Source organism: Panthera tigris, chromosome A1 (genome assembly GCF_018350195.1).
Source record: "Panthera tigris isolate Pti1 chromosome A1, P.tigris_Pti1_mat1.1, whole genome shotgun sequence".
NCBI lineage: Eukaryota > Metazoa > Chordata > Mammalia > Carnivora > Felidae > Panthera > Panthera tigris.
The window spans coordinates 151,565,680-151,584,749 of NC_056660.1; the positions used below are offsets into that span (position 1 = coordinate 151,565,680).

The following is a 19,070-nucleotide window of genomic DNA, read 5'->3' on the forward strand; positions in this document are numbered from 1 at the left end:
CATTAATCCTATTTCTCATATATTTCCTTATAATATGATTCAGGAAATGTTATTATTGTTAAATTCTTCCTCTATCTTTATACCCAAACCAGCAACAAATGAAAGCTTGTCTTTCTTTACCATGACTATTGAATTAAAAGTTGAAAACAACAAACTACCATTTGGCAATTTGATGGGCTAAAAATATTTATTTTACTGAGCTTTCAATTTAAATTTTTATTATAAGTAAGGGCTGAATTATCGTATATTTTTTAGATATTTTCACTTACTTTTTTGGGAATTGTCTGTCATGCTTTTCTATTGGTGAGTAAAAATGTCCATTTTGTTCACATTATTTGTAAACACTCTTTATATAGGTAGGGAGAATAATTCTTTGACAAGGTAAGCTTTAATAAGGAAAAATGTAAAAGAAATAATTGAGTTAATATTTCTCTCTCTCTCTCTCTCTCTGTCTCTCTCTCTGTCTCTCTCCCACATACACACACACACACACACACACACACACACCCAAGCACAAGATGAATTCCTGACTTAACTGTACTTCATTTCATTCTCAAAACCTGAAGTTTTGAGATAGCAGTAAATAATGACCAACAATGAAATATACGAAGAAAAAAAGCAATATTAAGAGAAGGCATGTGTTCAAATTGTGGAAGGTAATAGTTTTACTGGTTTTTAAATGTAAAAAATCCCCCTCATATTTGAGTGTACATTTTAAGAGGGATATTGACAGAAAAAGGCTTTTCCGAAGACAGTAATCAGAAACAGAATAGAGTTGAAAATACACTGTGCCAGCAAAAGTAGAAGTAAGGATATTTATATTTACAAATGCAGTTTTTTTCCTCGTTCCAACTGTAAAAAAAAAAAGAGAGAAGAAAAGAAAGATGGTATATATCGGAATAGACGAATTTTGTGGTTCTGTAGGACCCTAAGCTAGTATAGCCTCTACACATGGTAGAATCTCAACAAAAAACTAAATAATTATTGAATACACATGAGTGAAGGAATGAATCACCAAATGAGCAAAAGTGATGTGCTACAATGAATATAAGTTCCAACATGCATGTTTTCAGGGACACAAAGACACCTTTCTAATCAGTAGTTTTTCCCAACAAAGAAAGGATGCCTCAAGCAACAGTGAGCACCTCAGGATTTTCAGGCATAGAGGAGAAGGAAGTGGGGTGACAGAGAAATGAGTTAGTATCCAGCCAAATGTTGAGTAAGGCCACTCTTCTAGGATTCTTAAATTCTATGAAAGTATATATACATATACTTTCAAAAAAAGTTTCAAAAAAATCAAAAAAGGAATGAATGGAATAAAATGGAAATAAAATGGAAGCTGAGAAATAAATACACAAAATTCTAATTTCAAGCCTGAAGTGAAGACAATAGGTTGAGGAAGAGATTATTGTGAATAGCACAGTGTTTGAAAACCTACTTCAAATGGGAAACCTGAGTGTCCAGAACTCAGATTTTCAATGTCTTTTAAAGTAACTTACAGCCATTTATACTACTTTTTGTGTTTTAGAATGGAATCATAAATCTGAATGTGATATTTGACCAAAATGTTGAATGAATAGAAAATGTTAGTGAACTACATTTCATTCATACTCAAAATTTTTGGTTTTGTGAGTAATAAAGAACACTCAATAAATATGATAGTGTTTCATCATTATTAGCACTCATCATTTAAACACAGCTGGCTTGATAGAATAAATCATCCTAGAGAATGGGTATAATTGAGATAAGAATCTTCCTCTAAACTTTTATACCTAATACATTAACTGCAATCATGTTTCCAGCCAAATTAATCAAACAGATATATAAACTATTTAAGACGTTTGAGTGGGAGAGCCAGAGCCACTCTTTCTAGGCTCAGTCTGCCAAAAACCATTGGAGGCGTCTCTATTTCTAATATTAGATACTACAATTGGACCTCCGCCTCCTGTCTCCAGATAGCTACTCAGTAGGGCCGACTTTCTCTCAGCTTATGTGAAGTTAGAGGAGAACAAGATTTGTGACATTCTGGGATTTTGCCAGAATTCAGTGGGAGGTAGGACCAAGGCTGAAGGCCAAGTGACAAATCCACTAGATAGCTGCACAAAACCTACCCTCATGCTTTTGTTGATTAAAGTGTCATATTATTTTTTTTTTCTGAGCGTGGGGGTAGGGAGGAAATAATCTACTTTTTGCAAGTGTCTCTCCAAGAAAAATAGTTCCAAGTTGAGGCTGGTATACTGTGAGGGGGAAAAAAAAAACAACTAAAATAAAAAGCTTAGCTGTAGTTCATTAACTTTAATTGGTTTTTGTTGCCTCTCCTCAGGTTTCCTGGATCTTTCAGCTATCTTCTCCCCCAACTCTCTGCTTCCCCTTCTTCTACCTCTCGCCTCCTCCCCCTCCAATCTGGCTTTCCCTCCTTCCTGGCAGCAGTTTTAGCTTTAATTTGATAGTAAAAAACTGAATCCAAAGTTAACAAAATTCTTCAGATTCAACTTCTTTGAAAGAAAAAGAAGTTTCAGAAAAAGAATGGATATCTCAGTTTATAACCAGCACTCCTTCAAAGGCACATTCCCCACATGTCACAGGTGCTCTAAGAAGGTTACATGGAGAATATGAATGCCTGAAATCATTCGTCTGTTTCAAAGTGTCTTTGGAGGACTTATGTAGTACAAGCACTGTTCTGGGCCCTACAGGCAAGCAGAGAAGAAAACAAAGTCCCCTTTCTCATGGAACTTAAAGTTTACTCAGACAGACAGACAAAAACAAATGAACAAACCATGATATTAAAATTTGTTAATGAAAAATGCTATCAAAAAAACATAAAGCATGGAGAAGGAATTAGAGCATTGGAGTGCACTTTAGAGAGTTTGGTCAACAAAGGCTTCTGTGAGGTGTCTTGAGCAGACACCTAAAGAAAATGAGAATATAAACCATGTGACCCCAAACAAGGGAACATGCAGCAGTAAGAAGGCCAATACATCTGGAGCGCAGTAGGCAAGAGGGACATGAGAGAAAATGAGGTCAGAAATAAATATAAATATGTGTCTGTCTCACATCCATACCCCTTGGAAAACAGATTGATTGCATTTTATCAGCCATATTTGATATTTAAAATGTGGCTTCAGAAAATATAACAACCTGCCTATTTTAGATCCACTCAGAACTCCCCACATATACAGATTCTTTTTAAAACCAAAGCAAAACAGAAAGGAATGCTAAATTGCTTTTAGGTCCACTGGATGATTTCCATTAGCCTTGACTTATTTTAAGCTCAAGACACACACAAGTGCTAATTTTCATCACTAATGTAGTCCAACCTGATCTATCCAGGCAGAATTGCACCTAAACCTCAGACTTAATTCAATGCTTCCTAATGGAAATGGAAGCCAATTTTGGAAGGAAAAAAAAAGTTTTAGAGAGACAAAATACTGCATTATTGCAGTATTAGGCAAAGAATATTGTCCAGAACCAATAAAAGTCAGTTCTAGTCCTGGCACCTGATAATCAGAAAGTGATTTTATTATCTGAGCCCTAATCTGTATAAGAAGAATATAATGAATTCATGATTTCTATAAAAATTATTTAAGATGTTAATTTTTTTAATTCTTGTTTTTTGAGAGAGAGAGTGTTTGTGTGCAAGGGGGTGAGGGACAGAGGAAGAGGAAGGGAGAGAATCTTAAGCAGACTTCATGCTCAGATAGGAGCCCAATGCTGGGCTTGATCTTGTGACCATGAGACTATGACCTGAACCAAAATCAAGAGTTGGATAAATCTTTAACCAATTGAGCCACCCAGATACCCCAAGATTTTAAATTCTATCATTAAACCTCAAGTAGATTCAAAGATTGGTAATAGATTCTTGGATGATAAATCCACATCCATGACTTATCCTTTGGTGACACTGCATCAAACAGAATACTGGTCAAGACAGGTAATTTTTCATTATGGAAAAAAAGATTTAATGTAAGAATAAATGGAAAACGAAAAGCAAAAAGAGGAAAGGTTTTGAAAAGAAGAAATAAAAAGGGTTAGGAAAATGAAGTAAAAATGAAAATTTAAAGCCCAATATAATTCTGTAGATATCCAAACTACTCACTGGATGCTGAGAGTAGAACAGGAAAAGAGAAAATCCATATAGTAAGTTCAACACTAGGAAAACAAGAAAGTTCTGTTAATAATAATATCTCCTGCACCTTTTATTTCTGCTGTATCCCACAGAGTTAGAATCAAGTTGATTCAAACATATCCCAGAACCTTAAATTTTACATCTTTAGAGTTATATTTAGAGGTACTCATATACACAATATATTATATATATTTTGTATACATGTATATAAAATATTACATGTTATATATATTTTACACATACACACAAGGTCCCCGAAAATACCCTTTCTATAAATCTACTTAATCTCAGTATGACTTATTTTATTTGAGAAATAGGATTAATTCTCTTAGAAGAAGAAGAAGAAGAAGAATGAGGAGGAGGAGGAAGAGGAGGAGAAGAAGAAGAAAGTGAAGAAGGAGAAGGAGAAGAGGAGGAAGAAGAGGAAGAAGGAGAAGAAGAAGGAAATCGTGCCATTTGCAACTATATGGGTAAAATTGGAAGGCATTATGCTAAGTAAAATAAGCGAGACAGAAAAAGGCAAATACTGCATGATATCACTATTATGTAAAAATTTTTTAAATTGCAGAACTCAGAAATAGAGTAGAATGAATGGCGGTTGAGGGTGGAGGAAATAGAAAGAAACTGGTAAAAGGGCACAACTTAACAGTTATATGATAAATAAGATCTGAGGATCTAATATACAACATGGTGACTGTAGTTGATAATACTATACGGTATAATTCAAATTTGCTAATAAGGTAGAATTTAAGTGTTCTCACTGAAAAAAGAAAAGGAAATATGTAAAGTGATGGATATGTTAATTCAATGGTGGAAATCCTTTCACAATGTATACATATAACAAATCACCATGTTATACACCTCAAATACATTATAATTTTATTTGTCAATTATACCTCAATAAAGCTACAAAAAGAAAGAAAAGAAAAATTAATCTTTATGATAACTGGGAAATTATGAATGGAATAGATGTTCCCCAACAGGGCAGAATAAAAACATGATTTTAAGAATATAAAAATGCAATTAATTAGTTCTTAAAAGGATCCATTGCCCCCAAACACTCAGCACAGTACACCTACAGTAGCATATCATGAATAAAGGACATGATGCCTCAAGATGCATTTTCAACCATCTCTGTGAAAGGACAAAAAGGGAGAGAGGTTAACAGTTAAACATCTACTCCAGGACAGATACCATTTCAGTTGTTTTATGCATGCTATCTTAGTTAATCCTCAGGAAAGCACTATGAAGTGTGTGTTATTCACTGCATTTTAATAAGAAGAGATTATATATTATATAATATATACAAAGCATTAAAGATTCATGGATTTCACTAATATGCCCAAACCCAAAAAATTAATAAATGCTAGAACCAACATTTGAATCCAGGTCTAATTGCCATACTCTTCAACTAGAATTTGTCAAAAGCATAAATGAACTTATGAATTTACTTTGGACATTGTCAACCATCACGATTTGTAACTTTTGGTGCATTGGGACAAGAACTGGGCCCACACTGATGGGACAGCATCAATCTTTCAGGAAACAATTTGCATGTGTACTATGTAAAGAACACCAAGCTAGTTACATATACATATACATATACATATACATATACATATACATATACATATACATATACATATACATATACGTATGTGTGTATCAATTTCTCAATTATTTGATCATTAATTAGCACTTATAATTATGAGCCATCTTTATGCCTAAGCATACTATATTTCTAAGAAAGGGACAATGATACAACCAAATAACATAAGCAAATAATTTCCAAGTTACGGTCTGGTGTCAATAATCAGTTCAACCTCTTATCCATCACATATATAGCTGCACTGCTGGATAAGGATAATCTCGTATTCTCAGTGATAATCTTGGGCACCATGATACCCTCAACCATCAAAGTCTGAATCATGTTAGCTCTAAACTTATAGGAGTAGGAAAGCATATTCATAAATACATTTGAGGAAAAGGGTTATAACAAATGAAAATTCAGATTTCATTTCACCATTCAGTCTCATGCCTTCATTTCTTTTCTAGCCTTTAGGTAATTAGCAAGAAAGAAGTGTTTTCTCTCAAATGTAATGACAAAATCCTCGAAAAGACTTTACTTCTGGTGTCATCTCAGAGTTGCACAGTTTGAGATAAAGGTATGAGCTTATATTTTCAATTGCTTTGATCCAAATGGCTATGGACATTTACAATAATTTGCTATTAATACAGTGTCTTTTCTAAAACAAAAATATTTTGCAACTTCATGCTCCTAAGAGTCATTAAGTATGTATGAGCATGTGAATTTAAAGATAACAGAACGTCATCCAGTATACATAGCACACCTTCTCCTTGAGGAGAATAGTAAACCATTTATATCCTGGGATATTAAGATGTCACAAGTAGATTTGCTACCCCTTGAGCTAGTCTCCTTGAATACCTTCATCATTCTGACTCCTGCACCCCCCACTGGAATTTATCTGAAATCTCCATTTACAGAATGTAATTTCTGTAGTACGAATTCTATTAAAATAAAAAAGTATTGGGGCACCAGTTAAATGTTGGTTAAGTGTCAGACTCTTGATTTCAGCTCAGGTCATGATCTCATGGTTCATGAGATGGAGCCCTGTGCAAGGCTCTGCACTGACAGTGTGAGCCTGCTTGGGATCTCTCTCCCCATCTTTCTGCCCCTCCCACCTCAAGATGAATAAACTTTAAACTACAAACATATTACAGAGTAGTAAGAATGAGTGAATAAGTAAATGAATGAAGGGATGAAACTTCTATTAATAGGAATTTCAGAGTCATTCATAAGAATTGACTTGGATTATGAGGATTCAGGGCTCTTTTCTATGGTTGAATAATATTCCATGGTATACACAGACACAACAACTTCTTTATCCATTGATATGATGAAGAACACTTAGGTTGTTTTCAAACCTTGGCTCTTGTGAATAATGCTGCAATGAATATGGGAGCACAGATATCTCTTTGAGATAGTGATTTTATTTCCTTTGGATATATTCCCAAAAGTGGAATTGCTGGGTCATCTATGTGATAGTTCTATTTTGAGTTTTTTGAGGAAACTCCATACTTTTTTCCACAGTGGCTGTACTGTTTGCATTCCCACCAGTAGTGTACAAGGGTTTCCTTGTCTCCATGACCTCACCAGCATTTTCAATGTCTTTTTTTTTAATAATAGATATCCTAACAAGTGTAAGTTGGTATTTCTTTATTATTTTGACTTCCATTTCCCTAATATTTAGTGATGTAGAGCACCTTTTTCAAGTACTTGTTGGCCATTTGTATGCCTTCTCTGGAAAAAAGTCCATTCAGATCCTTTGCCCATTTTGTTGTTTCTGCAATTGAGTTGTATAAATTCCTTGTATATTTCAAATATTAACCTCTTATTGGATATATGATTTGTAAATATTTTCTCCCATGCCATAGGCTGTCTTTTCATTTTGTTGATGATTTCCTTTCCTGTGCAGAAGCTTTATGGTTTGATGTTGCCCTATGTATTTATTTTTGTTTTTGCTGCCTTTGCTTTTGGTATCAATTACCAAACTTTATTGCCAAGACCAATGTCAAGAAGCATACCCCCAATGTTATCTGACAGGAGCTTTATGGTTTCAGGCCTTATATTCTAGTCTTTAATCCATTTTGAGTTGATCTTTCTGTATGGTATAAGATAGAGATCCAGTTTCATTCATTTATATCTGGCTGATCAGTTTCCCCAAAACCCTAAGAGATTGAAGAGACTATTCTTTACCCATGGTATATTCATTCACCTCTCTCTTTCTCTCTCTCTCTCTCTCTCTCTTTTTCTCTCTCAGCAAATAAATGAACTTTTTTTTTTAAAAAATCAGCTTTTAGTTTCATTGATTTTTTTTCTATTGTCTTTCTAATCTATTTCTCACTTCAGATCTGTTAAAATTTGTTTTATATATTTAGATGCTCTGAAGTTCAGTACATAAATATTTATAATTGTTTTATCCTCTTGATGAACTGACCACTTTATCATTATATAATGACCTTTGTTTCTTGTTACAGTTATTGATTTAAAGTATTTTTTATCTGACAGAATAGCAGCTACCCTGCTCTCTTTTGGTTTTTATTTGCATGGAATGTCTTTTTCCATTACTTCATTTTATATGTGCCTTGAAAGCTAAAGTGTCTCTTCTAGGCATATGATTGTGTCTTTTTTTAATCCATTTATCCACTGTATGTATTTTGATTAGAGAATTTAGTTCATTTACATTTAAAATGATTATTGGTAGACATACACTTACTATTGAGGTTTGGTTTATTGGTTTTTGTTTGTTTGTTTTTTTTCTCTTTTGTGGTTCCTTTGTTCCTTTCTTCCTCTCTTGCTTTCTTCCTTTGTGGTTTGATAATTTTCTTTAATGGTATGTTTAGATTCCTTCTTTTTATCTTTTGTGTATCTACTACAGGTTTTTGCTTTGTGGCTACCATGAAACTTACATAAACTATCTTACCATTATTAACAGTCTATTTTAAGCTGATATGTACTTGAGGGTGTGCCAAGACCAAACAGTGTTCCAAAATAAATGATCTCAAGCAGGTAGATGCAGGCTAATTAGAAGCCAAACCCTCAAATAGCAGCTAAGAAAGTATGTACTGAAGCCTCTTCCAGGGAAAAACTAGGAGATGTGCATTTTTACCTGCTTCCTCTGCACTAAGTCTACGTATATAACTGCAAGGGAGGTGGGGAAAAGGGGTGCTTCTATTCCAGTGCAAAAATTGTTTCTTTTTTTTTTTTCTTCTTTTTTGCTGTAGACCCATGGGACTCAGGAATGCAAGTCCCACTGACTATCAGAGCTAGGGGATTTTGTCACTCTTCCCTTGGATAGCAGTTATAAAAGTTAGGACACTAGATGTTTGGACAAGCTCATACTAGCAAATTGGTGTTACTGTTGGAGTAAGCCAGATGGAAAAGTCAGGGGAAATGTCCCCTGGCTTCTCTGGTCTCTGAGAGAATCCCAGCAACCCCAGATGCATGCAAATTAGAAGCTGGGCCCTCAGGCAGCAGGTTATAAACTATGCATTCAAATCTCTTCCTGGGAAAGACAGGAAGACAGGAGTTTCTGACTGCTCCCCTCTGCCCTGAGCCCTAGGAGGATAGTCACAGGGAGTGCTTGCACACCTATTAAGAACTGCTTATTTGCTTACTACAGTCCTTCAGATTTTGCAGAGACAAGGCCCATGCACTTTCAGAAACTGGTGTTGTGGGGACCCATCCCTGCAGTGGGAGCTTAAAATGGAGACACTAGAAGTCCAAACTCTTTGCTCCTCAGAAAGAAGCTGGGAATTGGGGGTTCCCTCCCAACTGTATGTCACTGTGTCAGGAATAGAGTGTATCCAAGAGTGTGTCTCAGTCTTTCCCACCTGTTTCAATATATGTATTTTCTCATTTTCCCAGTGTGTAGGACTCACTGGGCTAGTTTCTGAATTTCTCTCAGAGGGAAGTGCTCCATGTGTGACTGTACATTCAGTGTCTGTGGAAGGAAGAAAGTTCAGAAGCCTATTATGTCTCTATCCCTACTGTTTCTTATGCCCTCTTTTAATCATGCTAGGGATTGATGATTACCCAAGGCTCATGAGTCTGTTTCTCAGCCAGAGTGAGTCTGATTTCTTTTCTTTAATCAATTTATATATTGTTCTTTAAACTTTGTTATACATGTCCCTGCCTCCATAAGTCAAGTATTTTGAATATAATTTGTATATCAAAAATATATTTTCAAGCAAGATATTGAATGAATTTTTTACTTAAATATTTTAGAGAGAGAGCAGAGGAGAGGGGCAGAAGGTGAGAGAGAATCTTAAGCAGGCTTTACACTCAGCACGGAGCCCCAACCCCACAACCTTGGGATCATGACCTGAGCTGAAATCAAGACCCAGATGCTCAACCAACTGAGCCACCCAGGCACCCCTGATATTGAACTATTGAAGTACACAGAATTAAATAAAAAAAAGAATCTTAGCCCTCTGTGAGTTCACATCCTAGTTACGGAGATAAGGATGTCAAGAAATAACTATGCTAGGGGTGCCTGTGTGGCTCAATCAGTTAAGTGTCCTACTTCGGCTCAGGTCATGATCTCACGCTTCAAGAGTTTGAGTGCTGCGTCAGGCTCTGTGCTGACAGGTCAGAGCCTGGGGCCTGCTTCGGATTCTGTGTCTCTCTCTGTATCTGCCCCTCCTCTGCTCATGCTCTGTCTCTCTCTCTCTCTCAAAAATAAACATTAAAAAAATTAGAAAAAAAAAAGAAATAACTATGCTGTAAGCAGGTCTATTCCTAGCATTTTCTCGACCAGAGCAAGCATACAAATGAAGGTTCACATACTCAATGTCTAAATATTTTTAAAAATTATAAATTAAGCTATAAACAGTTGTATAAAATATTTTATTTTTCTATCTTGACAAATAGGTCTTCTTAACAACAAGGACTACTAGGTTCAAATTTAGAATTCCTGAATTCCTCAGAGTTCCAGGCTAGAAATCAAAGTCATCGAGGAAGCTGTCCTTTAGCCCCAGGCCTGTCCCTCCTCTCATCACCTGTCTTTTACCATAAAGGGCTTTGGGCACATGTATGTGGACACCATAGGCAACAAGCCCATGCTCCAACCACATTCTATCCATCACTGAAACTTAATGGTGCTCATACGAACTGCATGGACTATTCTCAGATGTAAAACTCCAGTGAAAAGACCCTCAGCAGTATCTAGAATGGTACTGTGGCCCTTTGTGTAGGAAGTTTTATGGCACCAGGGTATCCACAGCAAAAATCAGAAAGGGGGAGGTTAGGGCTTTGGGTAACATCCCTTTGACCACACAGACCTCTCTCCAGGTGGAGGAGGGTCAGAGACCTTTACCTCAGGGCCCTTCTATCCCACAGTTGGGGGTGGCACTATCTATGGTTATCTTAAAAGAGGTGTCTACAAAAAGCTAGTGGATCTCTGAATGACAGTTGTTCTTTGCAGAAGTGAGGAAGTTTTCAGAGAAGAGATGGCATTTGAGCTGGGTCTTACAGCATGAGTGGGAGTTTGCTGTGCAGAGAAAGGAGGGAAGGGCACTCCAGGAAAAGAAACAGCATATGGGAAAACACAAAGTTTGAAAGAGTGGCATATTCAGAGAATGGTGAGAAGTTCCTTGTGGCTGAAGCGTAGGGGGCATGTGGGAGATGAGAAGAGATGAAGGTGGCTGGGTTTGTGGAGGGGAAAGACTGGGGAGGCATCATGATGAATGTTGTTCTCCCAGAAGACACTGGAGATTATGTAATGGTAGCAAGGCACAGTCTAGGATCAGCCTTGTGATTTGAGAGAGGACATCTGGCAGTATGGACAGATTAGAACTGGAGAGATCAAGTGATAGGCAGTTGCATCTGGGAAACAATGACGCATAAGGCCGTTATCAAGCATTGACAGCCTATACATGAACATTCTTAGTTACATCTAATCTATGGAACTAGATAAGAAACATGAAGAATGAAGAATAAGGTTTCAAATGTGCAGTCATCCCAAAAATAAAGCTATGGATACTGGGACAGGGACTCAAAATGAAGAAATACTTAAGAGGGAGAATCAGTATAATGAGGCTAATTGGATAAGGAAGGAGGGGTAAGGGTAACTGAAGGATTGAGGATGACTCAGAGGCTTCTAGTTTCAGTAGATTATAATGATGGTAACTGAGATGAGACTATAAGGGGAACTGCTTTTCTGGAGTTGACAAAAGTCACTTCATTTCTATGATATTATCCTCACGTGAAAGCACAGTGTCAGACCACAAGATTCCAGGCCTCTACACTGAAAGACCCCCAAAATTTTGCAGTTTTTCCTTTTTCTGCTACTTAAAGCTTCTCTGCCCTGGTCCTTTTTGACAAGACTGTCACTTGTCCTATCTTTGTGGTGCCCAACACCCAAAAGGGACTCTAAATCAAATCAGTCTATATGTTACAATTACAACATTAAATGAGGATCAAAAGATGGACACAGGGACTCCTCTAGATTAAAATGTGGAAACTCCAGGGCATCCTGCTTTGGTTTCTTCCTTGGTTGCTTAAAAGCTCTAGCCCAATAAACTGAAATTGTCAGTTTTGACCTCCAAATAAGAAGTATAACTGCCAAAATCTGCAAAAGAGGCCTTGGGGCAATTTAAAGGAATGGGGGTGTTTGTTTCTAATCCTTGTATGTTGGCTTTATTTTCCATGACGTGATTTTTTTTTTTTGAAACGGTCGTTTCTTTTTTCCCTCCTAGATCACACCAACATTGTCGGAAAACCTTTTATATCAACTCTGTGCAAACTTGAAATATAAAGGCAAACTTCAACTCGGCCATTTAAATTTCTTCCTCCCATTTCAAATCCCTAATGGTTTGGAGAGTTTAAAGGGCCCTAGAAGAGGCATTTACAGCTAGCTCAGTCCTAAGAGAACAATTGAGTAGACTGACCTAGAAATAAAGCTGGCAACTTTAGCCCAGGTCTGGTAGAAATCCTGGGGCAGGGCCCAGCTGTGCTCTGCAGCCCACCTAACTGGCATGGGAAGCACCACCTCACCTACCAGGGCCAGGGCGGGCTTTCTCTGACTGCGCTAGGGCTGCGCGCATGCGCATGCGTGCTTCTCACCCTCCCAGCCTGTCAGTCTGGTGCGGATCCAGGACTACTTAACGCAATGACCAAAATATCAAATGCAACAAAAACAATAGTAGCTCAGTAAGGAAAACGACAATAAGTAGGATACAGATCCATTATCACTGATTGCTTTCAGTTTAATAAAAATATTTTTGTTTCAGCAACTTGAGTTATGTAGGTATCTGTGATCGTGATTGCCATATACAAAAACAATAATGAAGGCACTTTTTTTATATTCTTTCAGGCATATAATTTTAAAGAGATTGTTTTAAAGCCTAATTTCTTCCAATTATATAAACATACTAAGAATTTTCTCATGACTTTTTTAAAAAATATTTTTATTCCTCCATTTTTAGATTGCTAATTAATTCAAGGTTTGGGTTGCTTTGTTGCTTTTTTTTTTTTTTTCAATAAAAACATACTTCTGAAAGACCTCAATTATTTGCTCTTCCTAAATGTTTTTCATTGCAAGGATTAGAGGTGATAAATCACATTCAGTTTATCTCCTACGGTTTCTTCTAGCACATTGTCAACTCCCCTCTCACCCTCATGTGCACACCCCCTGCATAGTAACTGCATATGGGACAGTGTAAAGGCTGTGGGATAAGTGACACTATTAGCACAGTGTGGTGGCTTTGATGTGTAGCTCTCGGCAGGGTTGCCAGAAGAGTGACAGACTCCCGCTCTAATGCGAAGACTATTTCTCATTTACTCAGTTCACTTCTAATAGTCTTATGTTACCATTAGTGGCACAAAGCAGACAGACATCATGGCTGAAAAATCTCACATCCTTGGGATTAGATTATTATATTAAGTGCCAACTTTCTATATGCAATAAGCCCTTAATTAAAAATAAAGAAAAATATTTTTACAAAGAAAACTACTCAAATGTATAATTGGTATAAAAATGAGGTCGATTATTTTTACTTTAACTCAAATGAGGAATATTATATCCCACCCACCACCACCACCCCACACTCAGGGGTAAGGGTATGGAAACTCAAATTTTTCTGTGCAATTTTATAAGGCAAAAGCTGTCCTAGTCTCCCTGCATGTGCCAGTGTTCTACAAATTTAGTTTGCCAGTTTCTAAGCCTTGAGCAAAACGCTGTTCCCAAACAGGAACGACAACAAAAAAAATTAATGAATAATTTTGTATCTAAAAATAAACCATATTAACAGTTGAAAATTGGAAAAAGGATCAAAGGCACCCAAGAAAATGGAATGGATTGCACTCTGTGAATGAAGGAGGAGTTAACCAATGAGCAGTTAACCAGTAGGTTTAAAGCAGAAGCCAAGCTACCTATAAATGTGGGAACATTTTAAGTGTGAGAAAGCTGTTAAAGGGGACTTAAAAGAACAAAAAGTACCATTTGTTCCCCTAATTAACTTTGAAGAGTCTAATTAAGGGCAACATAAAAGCCTAAGAAATGCTGGTTATTAGGCATGTACTTTAACTTGATCAGTGAGATGGTATTCTTGTAAACAAAGATGCTAATTTCACCCAGCCCAAAATAAACTTCTCTGCAAATATCTCACAACATAATCATGCAGTACCTTGGGAGCAGAATCCCTACCTAGTGTAGGCTGCCTCTTGAGGTCCCTAATTCTAGGCATTAATGGCACTCAATTTAAAGATGCATTGAAGTATAAAGAACATTCTGATAATTTGGTCTGAACCCAGACACCCTTCAAAGGAGTCTTCTTTATGTCATATTGTGATTTGTGTGGGCAGGTCCAAGAATTGACCATTTTAATCATAAATAGGTAGGACTTTATCTCTAAAACAGAGAGGAGCAGGACAAAGTTAAAGTGCACTTATATCTAATTAAAGCAATACATCGGAGGGGCACCTGCATGGCTCAGTCCATTGAGCGTCCAACTCTTGATTTCGACTCAGGTCATGATCCCCGGATCATGGGATTGAGCCCCACAATGGGCTCTGTGCTGATAGTGGAGCCTGCCTTGGATTCTCTCTCTCTCCTTTCTCTCTGCCCCTCCCCTACCCTCTCTCTCTTTCTCAAAATAAACAAACAAAAAAACACAATACTTCACTATTATTCAAGGTTAGGTTAGGATTTGCTATTCCTTCAGGAATATACTTATTTTTTTAGTTTGAACACAAACAGATTTATGGAAAAAAGACAGTATTTCTTTTTAGAAAGGGAATCTGACAGCATTATAAAAAGGATTATAATATTAGAATAATAGGATTATATTATTATGTCCTTATCTAGTTTTCCTTTAGTTGCTCTAAGTGGCATGAACCCTCATCCCAGAGTTAAAAACTGTAACTTCCAGAAACTTGTATCATTTTTGATTTGGTGAAGATCAGTGTCTTCAGTTGTGGAAACCCAGATGAAGATATTTTCAAGGCATGCTTCACAAGGATTCTCTAATAAGACCATTTTAATGAGCTTTGCATTTCTTGTGAAAAATGTATGAGAATTTTTATTATTGTCAACAATACTAAACACAGGAGTGTGTGAAGACACACTGTGGCTTTATGATACAATCACACCAAATGGGATTGCTAACCCTACGAGTTTTTTTAATTAACCTTGCAATTGGCATGCTATTAAAACGAACGCTAAAGCTTGGAGGTAGGAAAGGAGTGGCTTCTGTGATGCTTTGAAACTTTGGTCCTAACATCAGCACTCGAAAGGACGGCTTTCCAAAAAGGGCAGTGTCTAACAGCCTTGAGAAGAAGGATTATAGATTATAAATAGAATGAGTTTTAAAAATAGATTTTGGCATACAGATGCTCTTAAGCATTTTCTCCTGCTCGAATCTCAATAGCTGACTGCCTGTACTTACCTGGCAGAAACTGTAGGGATAGCCACTGTGCCGAGGGCCTCCTGTCCCTGGAACACCAAATGTGAATACAGACATTATAGACCACAAAATGATACATCCCAGAGTCAGACTGCAAAAGTGGCACAAAATTAAGCACCCTAGATGTAAGAGAGTGACCTAAACTTTAAATGTGAAAACAATACTCTTAATTGTCTTGTGTACCAATATGCATGGAATATGTAGAGAACTGTTTGTACAAAACACTGCGTGTGTGTTTTTGAACAATAGCAAAAAAGAGGGTAGAAAAGAGACATAAGAATCAAGAAAACATCCAGAAAACAGAATCACTGAATCACTTCTTTTAGGCTGAGATCATTTAATTCAGCCTTGAAATTAATATTCAGAAATTACTGGGCCCATGAAGATTATGTTGCATTGCTCTAAACTGCAATTTTGTTGTGTGAGAACACTCCTGCTGCTTCCCATCCAGCCACTTCCATCCCTTTCTGCTGTAGTTCTTTCCATCATTTAGGTAAGCAAATCATCTACTAGAAGCAAATACAGACAGGTTACTCACATCAAATCCCTTGAAAATAACAGACAATAATGAAGGGCAGGGTCCATTTCAGACCCACTGCCAAATATATTTAAAGTACTACCTAAGATTTTCTAAGCCTTGATCATAACATTCTTAACTACTTTTATCTTCATATTCCTCATCAATTAGTGATAGGAATTACCCCCAATAAAAGAAATGGAGACAAGAATCATTTTGCTTGTGAAAGGACTGAGAACATAAACATTCTACGGGTTTTGAGTAGACTATTCCTCTCTGATTTGACCGAAGCTCTTTATGGTATTTTTCTGCTACACTGGTCTGTGAGCCTTTGATATTCCTGTAGCACTCAATGTGGCATTACTTGCAGCAAGAGACTAATTTAGTGCTAATTGCTCAGTGTTGTCATCAGTCAGTATTGTCTGCAACACCTCACTACCTGTGCATGGCTTTGGGTGGGAATGCTCAGTCTGCACATATATCTGTTTATTAGCTTTTTAACTCATTTATAGTCTTTATTTTCCACCGTAGCCAAATTAACAACAACAACAAAAATGAATTGCTACTGAGAGGATTACAAGTGTTGGTCTATAATAATATATGGATCATTTTTCATTCCTTTCCAGATTAAAAAGTTGAGTGAGAAAATAAAAGAATTAAGAAGACTAAGAGGTACCTAGGTCTGTATTCTGAATCTCTCTTTCAATGTATAGGACATCTGTATACACGTTTTCTCAAAACTTACACCCTTACAACTTAGGGGATTTCTGTAAGGGAAGAAGTCCCTCTCTGGCTTTCTTTTCAGAGGTTAGAGGATTACATATGAGATCATATAGCAAAACTGACCATTCTTCCTTCTATCAAAACAAAATCAGGCGTCATTTCAAAACCTTGGGAAAAGCCAACATTCTGTGTCCTCCAAGTTGTTTCTCTGGGCATCCAGAAGCATGCTTCTTGTGGGTATCTTACTCAGCTTTGGGCCCAGTCCTGACAGGAACAGAAAAAATCTTCTTCAAATTCCATTAAGCATTTCTCTTCAAAGCTGCTTTTCTTACAGGTGGCATCTGAAGGCGTACTTAACAGAATTCCACATCTGTGTTGAAAAACCCAGAATATTCTTTCCCTCCAAAGAATATTCTCTAATAAGATATTCAGAGAAGCTGTGGGAACCAAAGTTTAGCCTCCAGAGTCCAATACAAGAGATATGTTGTCAACCCACACCCACCCTGCTTGATACGTGGATGGGTGAATGCTTTATCCAGATGTTCTAACACCTCAGGTACAATATACGACTACAAAAATAATTCAGCAAGATACATCAGAATACATTTTTGTTGTGTGGGGGTCAATGATTTGGGATGAAGTTATAGACACCCACATCCACAGGAAACAGGCTTTATCCTGCCATAGATGTAAGGAAACCCACTGGTGAGAATCTTGTTTACCAAGACATAGAAGAATAACATTACAAACCCACTTTTTATTCAGCGCACACTTTAGGCTGTCTACCCACATGAAGTGATGAAAGTGAACTAATAAATCCATACTCTGCCTCCCAGTCTTCTCATGTGGACCAAACATATCTACCCAGGATAAGTAACAGAAGGTTGGAGTCTATTTGCAGACACAGGGCAGAGAGGAGGTAATTCAGTTTCAAGGATAAAGACTTGGAATCATTGAGAAAATGCTATATCTAATGCACTGAGCTAACCATTTGGACAAGGGGAGGAGTGGTGCTAGAACAACGTGGGTGGGCCAACATAAATTCTTTGTAAGAATTGTTATATTTCAACCATTTAAATTGACACAGCCCCGAAAAATCGGTTTCAAAAGCATACTGCAGGTGAATATAAATTGCACAAATGAAAAAAAAGGAAAGAAAACAAGAAAGGTGCTAAAGATAAAAGTGCAAATTTACATACCATCTCCCAAAAGTTATTCATTATTAGCATTGTGAAATACCTGAAAAACATTTGTGATTTCTGTGTGACTTGTTTTATTTTTTAACAAAAATTCTGCGTTGGTGTTAAACAGATTTTCAACCCTCAACAAACCAGATGGCTAATCCAAAATTATTACATGAAATATGAATAGGAAACTAAGAACTGTACTCTACAAAAAGATAATGAGAATTTTTCAGCGATTTACATTTTTACCAAATAAATTATTTCTATTTCATTGGTATCTACTTTGGAATTGTAACAAATAGTCCCCAGTGATAATTACCAAATGTCTATATTTAGGGAAAACTAGCACATGTGTATCATAAATAATAGCACAAATTGATATTTCTGAATTGCCTGTTTTTCTAGATATAGACATTTGGTAATTATCGCCAGAGTTGGCACATAAAGAGGTGTTCAGACATATTTAAAAATGCATATTGCTTACTCAGACCATGCACTAATGATATTCTGTAATGAAAATCCATATTTAGGTATGTTATGATAAGGTGAGATCTTGACCCAATAGATAATAAAGGGAAGGTATATGCTTTAGTTTAGTGAGCACAATCACTTCTCTTTAGGACCACCTAAAACAGTTCTGTCTGTGCCTGATAAATCACATGTTAATCTAATAATGGTCCCAAGGTGAAATAACTTTGACCTTAAAACTAAAATGTTTACTGCCCAAATATTATTTTTGTACCTTGGCACAAAGACGTTCATTAATTCTGCATCGCTTTGTCTGTCTCCTGCAGCTTTTAGTTCTGACTTATTGCCTGATTGGCAAAGAGTAACTTCCAACAGAGAAAGGCTAAGCACAACTTGGCCAGAAAGGGCTTGCTTTTGGCTCCTCACCTGGTAGAACCAATGTCTGTAGAAGCAAGTCTCTTTTTCTCGGCTCAGGTAGTATGCAGGGTAAATACAGACAGCAAATGCAGGCAGCAGATGGAAGACTTGCTTGGTTCTGTCCACTATCATGTCTGGCCAACTCTTG

General features: G+C 36.8%; 1 long non-coding RNA gene across 1 annotated transcript; it reads right to left on the bottom strand.

Annotated features, from left to right (window-relative positions):
- Positions 1 to 4,096: 4,096 nt before the first annotated feature.
- LOC122231464 lies at positions 4,097 to 15,638 on the bottom strand. The gene is made up of 3 exons (XR_006208726.1): positions 15,596 to 15,638; positions 5,206 to 5,260; positions 4,097 to 4,149 (listed from the first exon to the last, which is right to left on the bottom strand). It is a non-coding gene; the product is annotated as an uncharacterized LOC122231464 (long non-coding RNA).
- Positions 15,639 to 19,070: the final 3,432 nt, after the last annotated feature.